Source organism: Impatiens glandulifera, chromosome 2, assembly GCF_907164915.1.
Source record: "Impatiens glandulifera chromosome 2, dImpGla2.1, whole genome shotgun sequence".
NCBI classification, from domain to species: Eukaryota; Viridiplantae; Streptophyta; class Magnoliopsida; order Ericales; family Balsaminaceae; genus Impatiens; species Impatiens glandulifera.
In genome coordinates this window covers 14,680,164-14,696,435 of record NC_061863.1, presented here as the reverse complement: position 1 = coordinate 14,696,435, position 16,272 = coordinate 14,680,164, and positions in this window count along the sequence as shown.

Sequence of the window (16,272 nt, the reverse complement as noted above, 5' to 3'; positions counted from 1 at the left end):
TAACTTTCACTAGTTAGACTATACGTCTAACTTTCACAAACTATTAGACTGCACGTCTAACTCCGCTGAGTTAGACTGCACATTTAATTCTGTTCCACTTCAAACTTGTTTGAAGGAGTTAGACTGCACGTCTAATTCTGAATTCATTAGACTGCACGTCTAATTACGGATTCATTAGACTGCACGTCTAACTCCACGAGTTAGACCGCACGTCTAATTATGGAGTCTATTAGATTGCACGTCTAACTCCACGAGTTAGACTGCACATCTAATTCCTCCAGTTAAGACTGCACGTCTAATTCCTCCAGTTAGACTGCACGTCTAACACCGCTTACTTAGACTATACGTCTAACTTCGCTACTTACACTGCACGTCTAACATTTTGCATCTAATGCCAAATCGGTCTATTGAACCTCATTAGAACCAAGTCTTATGAAATTTAACTTCGATACACCTGCATCAAAGACAGTTAGACTCAAATATAATCCATTCATAATTTCATCATCAAAATTCCAATAGTCAAACTATTTCAACACTTAGTCAAAATAATTTGACCCAACATATTTAATACATTGTAAGCACTACAAATCTACATAATCAATTTATATAATTAAAAATAATTATTTAGAATAAATAAAATCAAAATAATTAACCTCATGGCTAAAAACTAATTAAAAAAGTTAATTATACTAATATTGAGATAATTAAAGCCTAAATAATTAAGGAAAATTGTCAAAATAAAATTATTTAGGATAAATGTCGTACTCATTTATCTTAAAATAATTTTAGAAAAAATGAGGGCTCAAAATAAATAATTTAGGATGAAATGAGGTACTCATTTCATCTCCCAAAATTATTTATTTAATCTTAAAATATAAATAAATTGGTAAATATTTGCCATATTCATTTTAATATTTTGTGTATTTACAAATGTCAAAATTAAAGCTAAAATGGTGAATGAAAAATCAATTTTTAAACAAACTTATAAGAACTAAAACTCTACATCCCAATTTTTAATATTAAAATAATTATTTTAATTTATTTTTAAATAAATAAAATAAAAATAATTAACTCTATGGACAAAAACTCAATAACAATTAATTAGGATTAATTATTGTAGTAATTTATCAAATTAATTAAGGGTTAAAACAAAAAATGAATAATAAAATTATTTGGGATAAATGTTGTACCCATTTTATCTCAAAATAATTTTATAAACATAATAGGACAAAAACAAATAATTTTGAATGAATTGTTGTATCCATTTCATTTAAAATAATTATTTATTTAACCCTAAAAATATATATAAGGAAATAAATTGGTAAAATATTTGTCATATTTATTTTAATATTTTGTGTATTTTAAAAAATTAAAATTAAAATCCAAAGGGTAAAACAAAAATCAATTTCAAACAAACCCTTAAGGTTTTAAAATAAAAATAAATTAGTAATAAAGTTTGGCTATAAATAGGAGAATTGGCTGTAGTAGGAACCGCGTCCATTGGATAGATGTTGGAATTGCATTTAATGCATCAGAGCGCTCCGCGTAACCAATTATAACCGAATGAGCGCGCGCCCGGGTCACAGTAGAACAACTTATAGGACGTTATCCCCGTTAGCTAAAACGTTAACAGAATGCCCAGACATTGACGGATCGCCGACGAAACGCCAAATGCGCACGAAACGACATCGTTTTGGCCTTCGAGCGTCTTCCTCATCACGATGCCGTGTGAATAAGCTTGAAGATCTGTGGTTGATTTCTCCAACTTGGAACTCAGCCATTAGTCAATCATTTCGGCTCATTTAAAGCTTGAAATGATCACCCTATGATGGTGATCATTTCTACCTATAAAAATTGGAATGATTCATCCATATTCCGACGACTTAAGCGAAGAACGGTTAAAATCCATTGATGACTTTTGGCCGATTCAGGCCACTAGAAGCCTTCACCGACTTAGGGCAGCTATAAATAGACCCCTTGAGTCATTCCAAACCATAAAATCCAATCTCCACACTCAAATCAAGATTTACAAAAAATCTGTCATTGAAGCTCAAAGCTTCTGTATTTTTCAAAAATCTATTTGAAGCCTTAAAACTTGGATCTGAGCATCCCAAAAACTTCCCTAAGGATCAATGAGTGTTTTCCAATCCTTGGTAAGGTTCCAATCACCCTCTAATTCATATTCACATTTTTAATTTAAAATTTTTATATTTCAAATTGCATAAACTTGTATGCTTAATTTTTATGTTGTTTTATGAATATAAATTGATCTTTTGATCATTTAGAAAATATCTGGATAAGATATAACAAAAATCTAAAATTGAATTTTAAAAATAAAAAAAAATGGATTTGTTGTTCTTGGGTTTATTCTGTTGAATCACAGTCCAAAAAGTTTCCCAACATGATTGTAATAATGTTGGTCAATTGTTTGAATCATGTTTGATCAAAATTAAAAATTTCAAAATAATTGAAAATTTTGAGTTCTTAATTTGGTTCAAACAAAGATTCAGCGTTCTTATTTTGGTGCCAATCAAGTATATGTAGTATAAGGAAACTATTGGATAACTACTTACAATTAAAAATAACTTTAAAATAAAATAAAAACAATTTTTGATCACAAATTGATCATCAACCAGGTCGATTGATACATTGAGATTATAATCAACGTGTTCTTGGGAGCTTTGTGAATCTACTTAAGATCTTAGATTAAAGAATCAAAGCTAAAAATCGAATTTAAAACATGCACTTTGTTGTTCTTGAGTGTCGAGGCTTGTTAGCATAGGACCGAGGATCCTCGGTCATGACTAAAACCTAAGACCTAAAAATTCGAGTCTAGGACCGAGACCTAAGACTGATGTTCTTGAGTAAGATTAAGAGGTCCGACCGATGTTCTTAATTTAGGACCGAGAAATTCGGCCGAGAATTTTCACTTAGGACCAAGAGGTCCAACCTTGGGACAGAGAATCCCAAACCCTAGGACCAAGAGTTCCGACCTTGGGAGCGAGAATACTAAACTTCAAGACCGAGAGATCTGACCTTGGGACCAAGAATCCCAAGCTTAGGACCAAGAGCTCTCGAGCCAAAGACCGAGGGACTTAGCCTAGAGCTAGCCTAGGACCGAGAGGTTTATACATCTCGACCGAGAAACTTAGCCCCGAGCTAACCTATGACCGGTAGGTTTATACACCTAGACCGATAAGATTTTCTAAGGACCGAGAGTACTTAAGCACTTAGACCGAGGGATTCGACACCTAGCCCGGGTATCCCGAGCCTCGACCGAGAGGCTTCTCGACTCAGACCGGGTGTCTGTTGACCTTGACTGATAAAACTGAATCCCGTGCTTAGGACTCCGATCCTAAGGTCTATTTGGTTCCAGTATTCAAAATCCAAAATTATTTTTGAAATTTTAGGACTCTAAATAATTTCCTAAATATCGCGAAAAATTAAAAAAATATTTTTGGGATATTTCCACAAATTGTTTTTTGACAAAGGCTCATTTGGTGTTTATTTCTAAACCTTAATGCCTTTTAAAAATGACTGATATATATTATTCAGATATTTCCTTCCTAATCAATCATCAGCAACAAATACCATCATTTTAATATTGTTGTTTCAATATTTTAAATAACGTACAAACCTTAAGCATACTTAGAACCAGAAGAATAATCGGTTAAAACTTAAATGTTATACAACCAATTTTCAAAAGTCAACTTTATAAGTAGAGACCGTTTTTAAAACGAGTACAGAGAATGAAGCGTAAAAGTCTTTTCCCGAGTATTACCAAACTACGAACTAAAAGAAAATTATAGTTAATACGTTTGTATACGTATGTCATCTTTAATTGATTTTCAAAACTTAATTGGCGACTCTGTTTCAAAATAAATAAACTTTTTTTTAAATTAACTATGTTTAATTAATTTAAACTAAAGGATTTCTAAAAAAAATTGTGATTTTATTACCGTAAATTCCCAGATTATTTAAAATTGAACCCCGAAATTAATTATTTTTAATAAATTTCAAAAAACTGTCAGAAATCAATGATAATTTTTAATAATAATGTTTAAAATAATATTCCTGACACACAAACCGAAATTGAACTTCTCGAACCTCTAGCTTTTCACGGAAACCGATGCAAAGGATTTTTCCAATGATTACAAAACCCTTAAGGTTTTAAATAAAAAATAAAGTTCGCGATCTAGTGTGGCCAAAATTATGAGAATCGTCTACAGCAAGAATCACGTCTATCAGATGAACGCTAAATTTTCATCTAACGCCTAGAAACAGGCCGCGTCACCCGTTGAAGCGGAAGGATGCACGCACATGCGAGGCATCAGATCAACTAACTGGAGGTTAGCCCTGTTAGACATAAAGCTAATGGAACGCATAGATATTGATGGGCCGCTAACTGAATGCCAAAACGCGCGTGAAATGATGTCGTTTCATGCGCCACCTTCTTCTCTATTACAATCGCCAGAAAGATAAGGATAGCTTCCGTCTTTGATTTCTCAAAGATGGAATACAAACTACAGTCAATAATTTCGCTAATTTTAAGGCTGAAATGATCACCCTAGTACGGTGATCATTTCCCATACAAGTATAGACACAATCCCTACCAATATCTTCAAGTGGGATCGTGAACAATCAAAATGCCATTAATGACTTTTTGCTGATTCGATCCACTTGAAGCTCACAACCGACCTTGGGCAGCTATAAATAACCCCCCTAAGTAATTCTTAAGCCAATGAATTAACTCTCACCCTTCAAATCAAAGAAAATAAAAAATCAACCATTAAAGCTTGATGCTTTCAGATTTTTCAAATTTTCTGTTTGAAGCCTCAAAGCATGAATCTGAACATCCCAAAAGCTTTCCTAAGGATCAATGAATGTTCTTCAATCCTTGTTAAGGTTTCAATCACCCTCTAATTCATATTTATAGTTTGAATTTAAAATTTTTATATTTCAAATTGCTTAAGATTGTATGATTATTGTTTATGGTGTTTTATGGTTGAATATTGATCCTATGATCATTTATGAACTTTCTGGATAGTTAGAGAAAATCAATCAACCTAAAACAGTAAAATCCAAATTTAAATTTTAAAAATAAAAAAAACATATTTGCTGTTCTTGGGATAATTCTCTTGAATCATAGTCCAGAATGCAGTCCAACATGATTGTAATAATGTTGGGCAACTGTTCGGATCATGTTTGATCAAAATCAAAATTTTTAAAACTAATTAAAACTTTGAGTTCTTGATTTGGTCAAAAAAAATAGTCACTATTTTTGTTTTGGTATCAATTAAATATATGAGATATAACGAAGCTATTGGGTAGCTCAGTTCCCCTCAAAACAACTTTAAAATCAAACACTCAAATTTTGATCACAAATTGTTTTGAACAAGTTGATCATCATCTAGGTTTATTGGTACCTTGAGATGATGATCAACATGTTCTTGGGAGCTTTGTGAAGTTACCCAAAACCTTGGATCAAAGAATCCAAGCTAAAAAAACTAATTTTAAAAAATGAACTTTGGTGTTCTTGAATATTGAGGTTTGTTAGCCTAAGATCGAGAAATTTGAACCTAAGATTGAGATCCATGATCGAGAATCTCTACAGGACCGAGAGGTCTGACGAATATTCTTGAGCTAGGATCGAGAGATCCAACCCATGACCGAAAGGTTCAACTTAAGACCGAGTATCCCCAAACCTAAGATCGATGAACTTAGCTTAGGGCTAACCCAAGACCGATAGGTTTATACACCCAGACCGGTAATTTTATCCAAGGACCAAGAATCCTTAGCACCTAGACCCGGGGACTTCAGCACTCTGACCAAAGATCCCGAGCCTCGACCTAGACCGAGGATTTTTAGACCCCGACCCATAAAATGGACATAAGGCTTAAGAAGCTGGTCCTAAGGCCTGTTTGGTTTCACTTTTCAAAACCCAAAATTATTTTTGTAATTTTGGAACCCCAAACCATATTCTAAAAATCCCAAAAAAATAATAAAAAATGATTTCAAAATATTTTTGGGAGATTTTCACAAAAAATATTTTGACTAAGGCTTGTTTGATATTTATTTATAAACCCTAACATCCTTAAAATTACTGATATTATGTAGGTATAATCCTCCTTAATTATCATCAGCAACATGTACCAACATTTAAATATTATTATTTCAATATTTTAAATAACGTTAAAACCTATAAACATGACTAGGAACAGAAGAAAAATTGGCTAAAAGTCAAACGTTATACAACTGATCTTCAAATATATTAGAATAGTACCTAAAACTACCGTGTTATAATTTTGAGCTTGTTCTTTGTTCAATGAAAATACTCGTGCCTCTATTCTTTATGATTGATTTAGTCGACTTCTTTGATGTTCACGAATTTCTAGTTGGGCGGTCCCTTGAATTCTCGAGAAAAGACCCTTTTTATTGTTGGTAATTTGCTTTTTGGTGATCATACTTTCCATATATGATATATGCACCAGTAATCCATCGACAATCCTTTTGTTTCATGAATTTTGTGACAGTAAGAACATTGATCACTAGAGCGTAACATATTGTCTACCCGTCTTTGAGTTATCATTTGATTTTTTCTCCGGTTTCTCGACGAGAAAGGCCCTTATGATCTCATTGGAAAATTTTGATAGCTCAATTTTTCTCCTTCGAACACTTGCATAATATTTAGTTCCCTTTCAACCAATAACAATTTTTCAACCATTGTACTAAAAGAGTCAAGCTGAAATGGAACTACTATTTGTCGAATGTGAGCTTGTAGTCTCATTTCAAATTTTCTCATCTTACCGCTTTATCTCCGATCCATCTTCCAGCAAATTTGGCAAGCTCTAAAAATTTGGCTCGATATTCTGACATTGTCATTGATCCATGCTCAAGTTTTACACACTCTACCTCTTTTTGTTGTCGATACTAATGGGGAAGTAGTTACAATAGAATAAGTCCTTGAACATTTTTCAAGATATTGCAGTAGCATCTAGTTCGCGTGTTATCTTCTTCTCTTTTCACCAATCACGTGCATTCTCTTGTAGTTGATACACAACGAATAATATATTTTCTTTATCATCACATTCTAGCACTTCAAATATAATTTCCATTTATTCCAACCATTTCTCAGCCTCTAAAGTATTCATTTTTTCCTAAAAAATTGGTGGAGCTAACTTCTTGAAATCCTTGAAATATTTATGTAATATACGTCTTTCTAGTTGATATTGTTGTTCCCGCTCCAACATTCTCTACTTCATTACTTGCATTGTGCCTTTCAACATTTGGGTCAAACCTATTCCTTTTTCTTTAAGAAAAGATTGTAAGTAATTCATTATCCTCCATACCTATATCATTTAAATCACTCATAAACTTCATATCCCAAATAATTAATATATACTTATCAAAAACTATGTCATTTATATTTAGGGTTAAGCCATAGACTCTGATACCACAAAAAACTATCACACTCCAAACCAAAATATAAGGCGTGTAGTCGCCGCATGTCATACCCTTAACATGCTAGGCTAACAAAATCTTTAAACATTGACATAATAAACTAAATCCTTCAATCATCATCAACAATTTCAAAGTTGGCATAATTTTCTTATCACTTTAACATTAATTCAAAAATAGCTGACTACATATCACCAAAAACATTCATTTCCTAATACATACTCTCTACTATTATACAAACGAGAGTTAACTTGCTTTACCAGCTAGTCTACATATAATCTTTCTTTATCACGTAGTCTTTCTGTCTAGTCTCGGTCTTTATCTGAAAAGGGATCCATATGGATGAGCTAAGGAAGAGATGACATGGTTGCTCAAGAAGAGCATGAGGTATTGAGACAGACGACCTCTCAGATTCTAAAACTCAAGGGCAGCATTACTTGTTTGTTTGCCATTTGGATAGGAGAGGGTCGCGGCATGTGACATGATCCGTGGTTAGAAAACCAGCCCATTATACTTAAAGAATAGTTCTAAGGTGTTCGAATAAGAAGGGATTGCATTGCTTCCACGGTCAAGGAAATGCAAGACGGACAATGGAACTCGCTACTAAGACGTATATCGGAGGGGCAGCGAATAATTGGGAAGCTTAATAGAATTCAGTTTCAAGAAATAATTGACACATATTTATGGAGAGCCGAGGAAGACGGGATACTAAAAACCAGCAAGGTTTGGGAGGTAATTCAGGAAAGGGGGCAACAAATTAAGTGGTCTCCCTTAGTATAGTCAACGAAGGTCATTCCGAGGCATCATTTTATTATATGGTTAGTGTTCCGAGGAAGATTGAATACAAGAGATTGGATCAAAAGATACATGGACATCCAGGACGCAAGCTGCCTATTATGCGAAGGAAACAAGGAGACTACGATCATCTATTAGGTCACTGCCCGTTTGCTAGTTCGATATGGGGTATGCTTGTCACGGCTATGGGATTGTCTTCATTTCTAAGGGAATGGGTTGAGATTAAAGAGGATTACCCTAAATAGAGGGAAGAATAATAAATTTCCAGCAAGTGTGTTTAGATGCGGTTTTGCTTCAATCGTTTACCATAGATGGGCCGAAAGAAATGCAAGAGTCTACGGTAGAGCTCGAAGAAATGTGGAGAGACATGGTGATCGATTGTCGAGCGCTTATTAGTATGTGGAGGTGAGTTTCCGAAGGGCGAAAAGAATTGGGCTATTTACTATTAGTATATTGTATATATCTTGTTACCTTGTTTAGATTCCTAGATTAGTGGGTTACCTTGTTTAGATTCCTAGATTAGTGGTTTACCTTATTAAAAGTCTTTTGACTAGTATATATTGTAACATTGTTTATCAATAATAACCAGGGGATTAATCTCTATCATGGTATCAGAGTAAAGATCCTCTCAAGATCATCAATCGAATTTTTTTTCTCTTCCTCCCACCTTGCTGCCTCACGCACAAACTTCTAATGTCTGTCCCACCTACTAATTCAGACTCCTCCTCCAATCAAAGTCAGACGCCCACCACCATGTCTGTTTCTCAATACCACTCTGCTTTCTCTGTTAACAATCTCCGCTCCATAATTCCTATCACCCTAGAGATGGGTAGCGAGGAATATCTCTCTTGGGCAGACCTTCTCGAAAACCACTGCTTGATTCACAATGTTTACGAACATCTCAAACCAAAAACTCCCAACGCCTCCGAAACACCTTCAACATCTTCCGAGACCGACTCTCTTCTGTGGAAACGCCTTGACGCCCTTGTCAAGCAATGGATATTTGGAACAATATCCAAGGATCTACTAAACACGATCCAAAAACCTGGTATGACGGCTGCTCAGGCTTGGGAACGTTTAGCGAATATATTTCAAGATAACACAGGTTCTCGCGCTATGTATCTTGAAAATAGGTTTTCTCAAATTCGTCTCAATGATTTCCCAAACATGAGTGCTTATTGCACTGAATTGAAGATGATTGCGGATCAACTTGCTAATGTTGATTGCCCCGTTTCTGAAAATCGACTGGTGTTGCGTCTACTTGGGGGTTTGAATGAAAACTACGAAACAATCGCCACCATAATAGGTCAAAAGAAGCCTCTCCCATCTTTCTACGATGCTAGATCTGATTTGCTCCTTGTTGAAACAAGGAAGGATGAATTCGTCCACACAAACACCTCTTTTATTGCCTCGGACGATCGTAGCCAAGGCCGCGGAAACAACTCTAGCCAATCAGCCCGTGCTACCGGCCAGCAGCAGCAGCAGGGCACCTCTAGCGCGCAGGAACAGGCCGGCCAGGGCCGAGGACGCAGCCAGCGCGGCAGAGGACGCGGTCGCAACACCAGCCGCACATACCACCAGCAGCAGCAATTCTGGGCACCTCCTGGCCAACAGCAATGGGCACAGTGGGCGCCTGCGGGCTGGACAGCACCCCCTTGTCCCTACCCGACACAACAGATCTGGCCGCAGCAGCAAAGCGCCCCCTGGCACGCATCTGGTCAACAGCAACAAGGCGCCTCCTGGCGCGGTTCTGGCTATCAGCAGCAACATACTCGGACAGCAGGAGCAGGCGTACTCGGTTCTCGGCCACAGCAGGCCTACATGGCTGAGACGAGCCAGCAGCAGCCCCAAAGTTACGTTGCAACCGATATCAATCAGGCGATGCACACTTTATCCCTTACTCCGCCTGACGATACTTGGTACATGGATTCGGGAGCAACTTCACACATGACACCCAACTCAGGTAGTCTCTCGCCTTATTCTAATTTAAATTGTGTTAAAAATATCATTGTTGGGAGTGGACAGGAAATCCCGATTCGCGGTATTGGTAAAACTAACTTAAAACCACCCTTACCACCCTTACTTCTGAACAATGTTCTACATGCTCCCAAACTCATTAAAAATCTTATATCTATTCGTCGGTTTACTCGTGATAACAACGTCTCTGTAGAATTTGACTCACTTGGTTTTTCTGTAAAGGATTTCCAGACGGGGAAGGTTATCATGAGGAACAATAGCTCGGGGGATCTCTACCCACTCTCTCTGTCGAGCCAAAGCCAAAAACCCCCAACTAATTCTTCGTTTACTGCAATTTCGTCAAATTTATGGCATAATAGATTAGGACACCCCGGTGTCGATATTTTGCATTCTCTCAATAAATCAAATTCTATTTCTTGTAAGCCCGTTTTAGGGTCTAAACTCTGTGAGTCTTGCATCTTTGGTAAACAAGTTAAGTTACCATTTACCAATTCTGTCTCTTATACTACTTCCCCATTCGATATTATTCATAGTGATTTGTGGACGTCGCCTGTGCTAAGTACAAATGGACATAAATACTATATTCTGTTTCTTGATGATTACACAAATTTCCTTTGGACTTTTCCAATTGGAAACAAATCCCAAGTATTCTCCGTCTTCTCTACACTTCAAAATCAAATTCAAACACAATTTCAAAAGCCCATTAAAACAATCCAATGTGACAACGGAACTGAATATAACAACAGTCAATTTCGTACATTTTGTGACAAAAATGGTCTACAATTTCGCCTCTCTTGCCCCTATACTTCTCCTCAAAATGGTAAAGCAGAAAGAAAAATACGCACCATAAATAACATGATTCGAACATTGCTTACTCATGCTTCTCTCCCGTTAAATTTTTGGCATCACGCCCTCGAAATGACCACTTATCTCCTAAATATTCTTCCAAATAAACAAATTCGAAATTTCTCACCCACTCAACTTCTATATAACCGAACTCCTTCTTACTCTCACCTAAAAATTTTCGGTTGTCTTTGCTATCCTCTTCTTCCTCCAACCACTATTCACAAACTTCATAAACGCTCTACCCCTTGTGTCTTTTTAGGATACCCCTCTAATCATCGCGGCTACAAATGCTACGACCCAGCCTCACAAAGATTTATCATCTCTCGTCACGTCATTTTTGACGAAACAAAATTTCCCTTTTCTCTTGTCCAAAACCCAAACTCAACTCACCCATCTCAATCCGAACCAATAACCATCCCAATACACATCCAAACCCCGCCCATCACCGAGTCCATTTCCCCACCAAACAACACTCCATTACCGAGCCCATTATCAACTCAACACACTCCACCAAACCCACCATCACCCATCACCACTTCACCAGGCCCAAACCCAAACACGACCAGCCCGTCCACAAGACCAAACCGTCCAAATCATTCACCAACCATCATCAATCCAACACGGACAATACGAACCCGCGCAATGGATGGGATTGTCTGTCCAAAACGCATTTTCAATCTAAACACACTCACATCTCCATCGCCTATTCCCAAAAACCCAAAGTTAGCTTTATCAGACCCGAATTGGAAAGCCGCCATGGACGATGAGTTTAACGCTTTAATTAGTAATAAGACTTGGGACTTGGTTCCGCGTCCTCAAGGTGTTGATATTATACGATGCATGTGGATTTTTAAGCATAAAACTAACTCTGACGGCTCTTTTGAGAGGCATAAAGCCCGTCTTGTTGGTGATGGCAGGTCTCAGCAGATTGGAATCAATTGTGAAGAAACCTTTAGTCCTGTTGTCAAACCAGCCACCATACGAACTGTTCTGAGCATTGCTTTATCGAAGTCTTGGTCCATTCACCAAATGGACGTCAAGAATGCATTTTTACATGGTAATCTCAACGAAACAGTTTACATGCATCAGCCTTTCGGTTTTAGAGACAAAATCTTTCCCGACCATGTTTGTTTATTGCGCAAATCTTTATACGGCTTAAAACAAGCTCCTCGTGCTTGGTATCAAAGGTTTGCAGATTTTGTCTCTACAATCGGTTTTACACACAGCACGACTGATCATTCGCTTTTTATCTATCAACATGGGTCCGAAATTGCCTATCTACTCTTGTATGTTGATGACATTATCATTACGGCTTCGTCTGATCAGTTACGTCAGACTCTCATGAAAAGCTTAGGCGCAGAATTTGCTATGAAGGATTTAGGTAAATTAAGCTATTTCTTGGGAGTTTCTGTATCGTATACTAAGGATGGACTTTGTCTTAGTCAGAAGAAATATGCTGAAGAAATTATTGATCGTGCTGGAATGTCTACTTGCAAATCAACACAAACGCCGGTCGATACAAATGGCAAACTTGGAAAATCAACTAGTCCACCAGTCTCTGACCCCACTCATTACAGAAGTTTAGCCGGAGCACTACAGTATCTTACTTTCACACGTCCTGATATTTCATATGCAGTCCAGCAAATTTGCCTCCACATGCATGATCCGAAAGAGGCTCACTTGGCTGCCTTACACAGAATCATTCGATACTTACAGGGTACAAAGCACTATGGCCTTCATCTTTACAAATCCTCACTGTCTACACTCGTTTCATATACTGATGCAGACTGGGGAGGATGTCCAGATACCCGTCGCTCTACATCTGGCTATTGCGTCTTCCTAGGCGATAATCTTCTGTCTTGGTCGTCAAAACGGCAATCCACACTTTCTCGTTCTAGTGCTGAAGCTGAATATAGAGGAGTTGCCAATGTTGTCTCCGAATCCTGTTGGCTTCGCAATTTATTGTTAGAACTTCGTATCTCATTGGACAAAGCCACACTGGTCTACTGCGACAACATAAGTGCGATTTATCTCTCCCAAAATCCGGTCCAACATCAACGTACCAAACACATCGAAATGGACATACACTTTGTAAGGGAAAAAGTAGATAGAGGTAAAGTTCGCATTCTTCATATGCCTTCTCGTTTTCAAATCGCTGACATATTCACCAAAGGACTTCCGCGCATACTATTTGAAGATTTCAGAGACAGTCTCAGCGTCCGAGAATCTCCCGTTTCGACTGCGGGGGTGTATTAGTATATTGTATATATCTTGTTACCTTGTTTAGATTCCTAGATTAGTGGGTTACCTTGTTTAGATTCCTAGATTAGTGGTTTACCTTATTAAGAGTCTTTTGACTAGTATATATTGTAACATTGTTTATCAATAATAACCAGGGGATTAATCTCTATCATTTACGATAAATGGGATACAATACTCAGAAGTCACAAAACTTAGCATTTTCTTATGTTGATTACATTGTAATAATGTCATGAATGTTGTATTTTGTACGTTTTTCATTTACTCCAAACTTGTGTTATCAATCTAGGTTGTTAGATTGATACAAACGGATTTCCCGTTTTTGGAATTTTTAAAAAATGGACAATAAGTCGTTTTTCGCAAAATAAAATTTTAAAAAATTAAAGTAAAAAATGGATGAGCTAACCACGCTTAGTAAAACAATAAAAAAAAGTTGCAGATAATGATAGCTTTTAAACAATTAAAATCATCATTTGACTCAAAATAATATCTTCTTAGTACTAACTCTAGGGTCAAGATAATGACTGAAATATCACAATAACTTAATAATATGTCATTTACCAAGACACAAAGATATTGTATATATCTATTAGCCATCAACCAAGACACAAAGGTCTTGTATATAGATGTATTAGCCATCAACCAATACATAATGGTCTTGCGTTGACGCATTGACCATCAATCAAGACTAAAGCCTTGCATTGATGCATGGGCCATCAACCAAGACATAAATGTCTCGTGTTGACATATTAACCGATATAAGCAGTACTCAAGATACAAATAGTCTATTATTAAATAAATAAGCATAAGATCTAATCCATAATAATAAAATTTGTTTTCTCCTTCACAATCATTTAAAACCACATTTTCAAGTATATACAACATAATCCATTTCAACTCATTTATCACAAAATTACTTTATCAACATATTCAATTATTCTTGATCTATACTTTATAAACAATTAATCATACTTTATAAAATGCTTTAGTCTCATATTTTATAAATAGTGTAACAAACTTTGTTTAGGTTGAAAATTGCATTTAGTAAGAAAACTAAGATTTTAAAAATGCATTTCTTCCAAACTATTATGTATAAGACTCTAAAAGACAAGATTTCTTACATTTATTCCAGGTAGCCCTTATATCCACCCACTTAATCAAGCCCTGGACTATTTTCTTCCCCAAATTCTCCAACCCGTTGGAACACCTTTCTCACCCTTTTTCCACGTTCTCTATTTTCTCTAACTTTCACTCTTTTCTATTAAAACCAGTAAAAGAAAACCTTTACCCATATATATATATATATATATATATATATATATATATATATATATATATATATATATATGGTCATTTTTAGGGGCCACTCATCAACATAGCCCATTATATATATTATTATTATTTATTTACATCTATAACAAACCATAAAATTGTTGTAACTTTTCGATCCAGGCATCATGACTAAAGAGAGAAACATTGATTCATCAATCTCGCATCCTCATTTTCTCATTCTTAGTGGGGAGAAACGCATGTGTTGGTTCAATTTTAATGACCGAATAATAAATAATGGTGAACACATACACTCATATAGTTTCCTTTTTATCTCTTACCTTTTTCACTAGTCCACATAATCAGTCAGATTTTTCAATGGTAACTATTGAAGTTTGCTTTATAGTGCTTTTATATCTCATTAATTTTAGCATTTTAGTTTTATTTTATGTTGTAGTGAGTGGTTTTTAGGAGTGTTTTCAGTATATCATGTCTTTGTATTTCCCTATTTTTTAGCTCCACTGTCTAATCATTTAGTTGTATTTAAATGATTTTAGATAAATGAAAAACTAAAAAGTTTCCCTTCTATCAATTCTTCTACACTAAAAGACATTCTTAGTTTAAAATAACCAACAAATTGGTATCAGAGCTATCTTCTTGAGAGACATGTGAGTGAGAGAAACCCACCACGACATCTATCTTTTTCCATGGATTCAGATATACCCTCTACATCATTAGCACCACCCGTGTGCAATGGTAACAATTACCATGTCTGGGTTGCCCGAATGGAGGCTCATTTGGAGGCAAATGATCTCTGGAAAGCTATTGAGGAGGAGTATGTAGTGCCAGAATTACAAGCTAACCCAACACTGGCACAGATAAAGAATCACAAAGAGAAGAAGACAAGGAAGTCGAAGGCAATGGCTACTCTGTTTGATGCTGTGTCAACTGAGATTTTCATTAGGATAATGACCATAAAGTCAGCATTTAAGGTCTGGATTTTCTCAAAAAATAATATGAAGAAAATGAAAAGATTAAGAGGATGCAAGTCCTTAATTTAATTAGGGAATTCGAGATGATGAAGATGAATGATTCTGAGACCATCAAGGAGTACTCTAACATATTACTCATAATTGTGAACAAATAAGATTGTTTGGCACTGAATTTCCTAATTTTAGCTTGTCAATTCAAGAACGTGCGCACAATCGGCAAAATCGGCACAATCAACACGATCGGCACGATCAACACAATCAACACGAATGGCACGGTATCGACTCTAATAACTAGGTTGTTTATTCATCTATAAAGATTGGTTGGAAGGTTAGGGTTTCTAGTTTACCTTGTTCTATAATAGTTAGGGTTTCTAGTGTACCTTATTCTGTTATTGCTCTGTTTTGTTGTTGTGTTCTGCTATTGATCAAAATGGGAAGAAAAAAAACAATAAGAATAAGGAAGTCGGAGAATTTGTGATGGAAGGTTTAATTGAGATCTCATACTGCAAGCCGCTGATTGAAAATGTAAAAAACACGATATCTGACTGGGCAGCGAAAAAACTTTCTTATGCAGGGAGGATCGAACTTATCAAAATAGTGGTCATGGGCATAGTTGGCTACTGGGCACAGCAAATGGTCATTCCGAAGAAGGTAATGAAGGAGCTCGATACACTGA